This window comes from Lepisma saccharinum, chromosome 9 (genome assembly GCF_977018435.1).
Source record: "Lepisma saccharinum chromosome 9, izLepSacc3.1, whole genome shotgun sequence".
NCBI lineage: Eukaryota > Metazoa > Arthropoda > Insecta > Zygentoma > Lepismatidae > Lepisma > Lepisma saccharinum.
The window spans coordinates 83,563,297-83,570,698 of NC_139237.1; the positions used below are offsets into that span (position 1 = coordinate 83,563,297).

The window sequence follows — 7,402 nt, forward strand, 5'->3', positions numbered from 1 at the left end:
AGGCCTTCCAAATGGCTTTTACAGTGGTGGAGGCACGTAGTGGTTCAGATCCCACTGTAAACTGTAGGTCCAGTCCCAATTAGCCTTACTGTGCATAAAGTGGCCTCAATCATTGGTGGTGCGTGGTCAGCGAAAGGTGTTCCATCGTCGCTGTTTTGTGGCTTTCAAGACCTGGGCCTGCTACTTTTGCATCCAAATAACTCTACAATTGTCCTAACGATATTGGGTCAACACCGGAAAGTTCGGATCTCCCACCGGGCAATGAACCCAAAGTCGAGGAACTCTAAACATTAAGCTGTAGCTAGTTTTAGCGGTTAGGTTCAGCGATCTTAGGTTCTACTAACGTATCATTATTTAATGCACCCTCATTTACTTCATCAGTTCGTCAGTATCAGTCGCGATTGACCTAGAGGTTGAAAAGCGACGTGAAAAACCGAAATAAAAATACATTACAAATGATGTACAGCTATCAAAATGAAATTATACCATAACAAAAATGTAATGAATTTATTTAAGGAAAACATATTAACATTTGAACAACAATTGTTTCCTTAAATTATTTACAAAGTATTTCATCATTGTGTATAGGATATTGTGTACATTCTACACAGACATGCATTTTATTTAATAAATCGTGTTAGGAAAATTGATTAAGGTGTGGAAAATTGAAAGTATACACCTGATTAAATTAGACTTTCTTGGTCTAGGTTACAGTTTAGTCAAATGAACTTATTATGGCAATGAGAGTGAAAACCGGATCCAATGCACGTGAAATACGTCTGTACTCATTTTAAAATGTGGACAAAAGAGTACTGAAATAAAACTATGAAACGCTGTCGATATAGTTTCGAAGTTTTACGGATGAGTCTCGATATAATCTGCGCTTTCAATTCCTTCGTATGAATACGTACAGTTACTTCTCCATGTATTCGCTCTTCATCCAATAGTCTTTGATCATGTCGGAACCTTTCTCTCCAATCATGATACATGGCGCGTTCGTGTTCGCACCAACAATGGTAGGCATTATGGAGGCATCTATAACCCTGAGTCCCTTAATCCCATACACTTTCAATTCGGGATCCACAACGGCATTTGGATCCCAATATGGTCCCATCTTGCACGTTCCTACTGGATGGTATATGGTAAAGGTATAGTGACGGACCATGCAAGTCCAGTAGTCATCTGTCCAAAGCGGAAGATCTGCACATCCTGGGAACGGTATGTCGTGGAAATGACTGCCGAATCTTCTAAAAGCCTTGGTTCGACTCATCGCTAGGGTTATCTTGATGCTCTCTACTACACGTAGTAGATCCTCCTTCTCTCCGAAGTAGTTGGGGTAGATAAGCGGGTAGTCGAAAGGGTTGTTGCTTCTGATCTTGATGACTCCACGACTTTTAGGGTGGAGAAGGACCGGTATGACGCTCCAGGCATCCTTGTTGTTGATTGGCTTGTAGACGGTGTCGTAGAGCTCGTCTGTGAGTCCGTGGATCTTCCTGAGTTGCTCACCTCCGTCGGAGTTGGTCGAGCCAGCGATGAAGTGGAACTGGATGTCCGGAAAGTCCGCGGATTCGTTGGCGTACTTGGTGTTGATGAAGGAGATGCCGTCGATGCCTCCGAGGGTCGTGAGGGGGCCACTCCCTTGCACGGCGTACTTCAAAGCGGCAGGAATGTTGAACAGACGCTGCTGTATCAACCCGACCGCTTGATCTGTTAAGAAGGTGAGTCCGCCAACCCCAACGTGATCCTGAAGATTGTGCCCGACCTTAAGATTCTGAATGACATTGATCCCGACCCTGCTGAGATCTTCGCGAGGACCGATCCCGGACAACATCAGCAGGTGCGCGGAGTTGATCACCCCGCTCGACAGGATCACTTCCTTCCTAGCCCTCACCGTGTGTATCTTGTCGTCCCTTTCGAATTCCACCCCGTGGGCAACCTTCGTGGCAGGATCGATCACCACCTTGGTCGCACGCGCGTACAGAGCAACATGCAAATTCTTCCGTAACCGTATCGGACGAATGAAAGCCTTCCCTGTACTGCAACGCGACCCGCGCCTGATAGTCCCCTGAGGAATCATGAAACCAGTCTGCTTCTCCCCGTTAATATCCCTGTGTTCGTATCCCATCTCCTCACCTGCTTGAACAAAAGCAGCCGCTAACGGCGAATGCCAAGGTATGTCCTGCACCGTAAGATACCCACCAGTAGAGTGATATGGGTTAGTATTCAGGTACGGGTTTCTGTTGTCTTCGGACTTCTTGAAGTAGTACAACACATCCTTGTATCCCCAACCACGATTCCCAAGAGCCTCCCACGTATCGTAATCATGCTTGTTCCCTCTAACGTAGAGCATGTAATTAAGCACACTGGAACCACCAATTATTTTACCTCTGGGCCAATTGCATCTCTGGTCCTTCATGCTCAGACACGACCTAGAGTCAGGTTCGGTCTTGAACTGCCAGTCCATTTCCGTGAGCTGCATGTACTGGGCCATTGCAGGCACGTCAGAAACTTCCGATTCATGCCCTCCAGCCTCCAAAAGAAGCACCGTCCACTGGGAATTTTCACTGAGTCTATTAGCAACGACATTGCCTGCAGACCCTCCACCAACAACCACGAAGTCATACTCTGGAAGGACCGTCTTCACATCGATAGGATGTCGCTCTGGATCGTACTGGTTGTAGTTGTAGTAGGCGATGATCCCTGTAAGAATTGGAACGAAGAGGAATCTGGTTCCGAACAGAGTAGGGCCGATGGCAATCCTGGCTATCGATGCAAGGTTGAGGAGAGTCATGATTTGTTGGCCTGATTCATTGATGTCTCAACGACAGTTTGGTGCTCCGTAGAACTCTTCTACAACGGAAGGGTCCTACGTCCTCAGCTGGTACCTGAAAGTATAAACGACACGATTACAAAAATATAATAACTCGCTGATTGCCCGGCGTTGCCCGGGTATTTATTTATCCAAATCTTTTATTAGACAGTAAAATAATGAATTGTAACTATAGTGTAAAATTAACTTGGAGTTGAACGGCATTGGGAGTGTCAATATTCATCTTAATGACCACGAAAACTATGGATTCCACACTAATATCGGTCGTTCTCGATTATTTTTACATGTCACCCCCTTCCCTGTTAAATAATCTTCAACAAATGCACAGTTGCCAGGCCCCAGTCTATTCACATGGTGGTAGCTAGAGCTACTCTCACATGGCTACTCTGATTTTTTAAATATATTTTTTCGTGAATGCAACAAAATATTGACATTAACAACTACATGCAGTGTATTAAGTAAGGAACAAAACGGTTTCATCTATATAATATTCAATTTTAAAAATGTTTGAAACACTTGTAAAAAAAAACATAGGTGTTTTAAAGCGGACCATGAGTATTCATCACAATATGTTTCTTTATTAATTGAACATATATTTTCAGACACTTATACAGATATCTGTGCACAGTTAACAAACTAACACGGATTGAATGAAAAGACAAAGTTACAAAACCAGCAAATAATCACAGATTTTATCCAACATCAAGTATCAAAATGAGTTTTAAACAAGTTTAAAAAACCATGTTTAAAACACATTATTTTAAACGTTTTATAAACATTTGTAAAAAACAAAGCCGTGTGTTTTAAACGTTTAAAACAAGTTGTTTTAAACATGCCAACTTTGCATTAGATACATAAGATATATAATTGGGTAGAGTGCACAGTCGTTTGTTTTCTCCTCCCTTCCCCTTCCCTTGACTACAGCGCTACAGGGCCATTCTTATCTTGGTCAAGGGCCTCACCGATGGCGCAGTGGTAGTGTCGTCGCCTTGTAATCAAGGGCTCCTGAGTTCGATACCCGGTGGCGGCACATAGTGGTTCGGATCCCACTTTAAACTGTAGGTCCAGTCCCAATTACCCTTACTGTGCATAAAGTGGACTTAAAACACTAAATCAATCAATCAATTATATTGGTCAAGCTGTAATTATGCATATTGTTTTAGTACTTTTTATGAGTACATTATAGTATTGTTCTATCAGGGACGTATCTAGAAATACATTTCGGGGGGGGGGCGATCCCAACCAAGTGTCTCATAATAATAATAATAATAATAATAATAAAAATGTTTAATTTAAAATAATTGTATTACACTAATTAAAATAGTATTAATTAATATATTCAAATTAATTAACATTATATTGTTATTATATGAATAGATAACAACTGTAAGGCTAGTGATACAACAGCATATATTCATTATTTAGCCTGCCGTGGCAAAGAATTTTATGTCAAGATTATAAAGAATTGAATTTTAATTGAACACCAGAAAAGGATGTTAGATGCAGTTGACGAAAAGTAAAGTTGCTGGTAATATTTTATTCATATTATTATAAGTAGTAATAAATCTTGCATAAATCTTCTATGGTGCTGTCATTCAAGTCGTATAATCCCAATATACCCAATTAGTTCGGCGGAAGTAAATAACCATAGATGAAACAACAAGTATGTTTTCATTATTTCATTTGTATTATTTTAATATTTCATTATTTTCGTTATTAAATTTTTGTACTTAATAAGTCTTTCGGGGGGTGGTCCTGACCCCCTGGACCCCCCAAATACGTCCTTGTGTTCTATATTCCCCATTATATTGTTAATTATTTAATATTTTCATTGTTATATCATAACACCATTAAGCCTCGTTTCCATGATATGAAAAACTCAATATGCTGACCAAGGCAGAAATTTATTTTATTTTAAAACATAAACTAAACGTAACGTTTCAACCTTCTTCAGACTCTGTACCAAGTACAAAAGAAAAAAGGTACAAAACAGGAACGTTACGTTTAGTTTATGTTTTAAAATAAAATAAATTTCTGCCTTGGTCAGAATATTGAGTTTTTCATGTTATATCATGTGAAATGTAACCCAACCTAAGATTTAACACATACGTTACGTTTTTACTCCAATATCGAATGTTCCTATTTGAATAATACATTCTTGTTTGGATCACATGATAACAATGTGAATAAAAAATACATTTGTATTTGTGTGTTTCTATACGTTGAATTACAACACCTAAGTATTATTTGCTACTAGTTGCCTGTAAATATTAGAACTCCTTGTTTGTTTGATTTGTTTGATTTGTTGTTTTAAGTCCACTTTATGCACAGTAAGGCTAATTGGGACTGGGCCTACAGTTTAAAGTGGGATCCGAACCACTTGTGCCTCCACCGGGTATCGAACTAGAACTCCTAATTGTCTCTTTGGATATAAGTAAATATCATAAATATAAAAGCATGTTGCTTTGACGATTTAATAATGTTGCTTACTTGACAAAGAAAGGGGTAGTAAAGTGTGAAGGGTCCGTGGTTCTCGTTAAAGGTACTATTCCAGTTGGCAATCGAGTTTACGACTGTTAATAGACAACCAATTGTCACGACAGGGACATCAAAAGTTGGTCACCTGAAATAAATAGTAAGTACATTGCTGTCTTAAACGATTTATCTGTTTGGGTTGAGGTATAGTTCGAGACAAACTTATGTTACAGTCTTGACAAGGAGTGTGGCCAGCACATGTCCCTTAAATGTTGCCAACTCTTGTAAGGGCATCCGTGGTGGCTACATGCTTCCTCATGTCAAGATTTTGTGGAAGATAACGTCCAGGTTTCTTGAAGTTTGTCAAAAACTAAAAAGATATATCTAACTGAAAATATATTGCTGGTAGAAAATGAAAAATCAAACTGAAGATTTTTTTTTCTCCTTTGCAGGAAGCACGTGCCGGATGTGCTTCAACAATGTCCACGGTTCATTGTTGTTCGCTTCCTATACCTCAGCGAGGATGGTAAGTGTTGCATTTTCATCTTTGGAGTAGTTAGATGAGCGAAGGCTATGTAACTTAATCGTGCTATTTTCTCCATTTGAGAAATTCTTATCCAATAAGAAACTTGCTGATTCGTTAGCCTAGTGCGTTTAGTGATCGACTTTCGATCTCGCAACCGAAGTACCCGGGTTCGAGTTTCGGCTTGGGCGTGGACGTTTTTCGAGTGTTCTTTCATCAATTTCATCCAATCATCATCATCATCCTCATCGTCGCGATTATCCAAAAGTGTCAGAAAACGACGACATGTAACAAAAGTTTTGCTGTGATTTTTGTTAATTAGCATCACCTTTCTGCCACTTTTAACTAATCGCAATGATGAGGATGAGTGATGATATGATGATATCGATGAACGGACACTCACATCGGTTTACGCGTGGGTGATCTTTATGAGTGTTCCTTTATAAGTATCATCATATTATCACTTATCATAATCTCGATTAGTCAAAATGGAAGAAGAGCGACACTAAATAACATAATTCAACCAGTGAATCTTTCATTCTCTTCACTTCTGCCTCTCATTTTCTCTTTTTCTCGTTCTGTCTCTCTCTCTCTCTCTTTATTTCTGCCTCTCGTTCTCTTCTTTCTCATTATTTCCACCTCTCATTCTCTCTCTTTATTTCTACTTCTCATTCTCTCTCTCTATTTCTGTCTCTTGTTCTCTCTCTCTATTTCTGTCTCTTGTTCTCTCTCTCTATTTCTGTCTCTTGTTCTCTCTCTCTCTATTTCTGTCTCTTGTTCTCTCTCTCTATTTCTGTCTCTTGTTCTCCTTCTTTCTCTTTATTTCTGCTTCTCATTCTCTTCTTTCTCTTTACTTCTACCTCTCGTTCTCTCTCTCTCTCTTTATTTATACTTCTCGTTCTCTTTATTTCTGCCTCTCATTCTTTTCTTTCTCTTTATTTCTACCTCTCGTTCTCTCTCTCTCTCTCTCTCTTTATTTCTACTTCTCATTCTCTTTCTCTGTTTTTTTAGCCCCACGTCCTCTCTCTTTATTTCTACCTCTCGTTCTCTTTCTCTTTATTTCTGCTCCTCATTCTCTTCCTTCTCTTTATTTCTACATCTCGTTCTTTCTCTTTATCTTTATTTTTACTTATCGTTCTCTTTCTTTTTCTTTATTTCTGCGTCTCATTATTTTTCTTCTCTTTATTTCTGCCTCTCGTTCTCTCTCTCTCTTTATTTCTACTTCTCGTTCTTTTTCTTTCTCTTTATTTCTGCCTCTCATTATCTTCTTTCTCTTTATTTCTACCTCTCATTCTCTCTCTCTATTTCTACCTCTCGTTTTCTCTCTCTCCTTATTTCTACTTTTCGTTCCCTTTCTTTCTCTTTATTTCACCCACGTCGTCTCTCTTTACTCCTACCCACTCTCTCTCTCTCTCTCTCATTATTTCTACTTCTCGTTTTTTTTCTTTCTCCTTATATCTGCCTGCCTCTCATTCTCTTCTTTCTTTTCATTTCTGCCTCCCATTCTCTTCTTTCTCTTCATTTCTGCCTCTCGTTCTATTTACTTCTTACATTCGCTCTCTTTTATCACTCTG

General features: G+C 39.4%; 1 pseudogene; it reads right to left on the reverse strand.

The window, feature by feature from the left end:
• Positions 1 to 913: 913 nt before the first annotated feature.
• Positions 914 to 2,791, reverse strand: LOC145992501 (glucose dehydrogenase [FAD, quinone] pseudogene; annotated as a pseudogene).
• Positions 2,792 to 7,402: the final 4,611 nt, after the last annotated feature.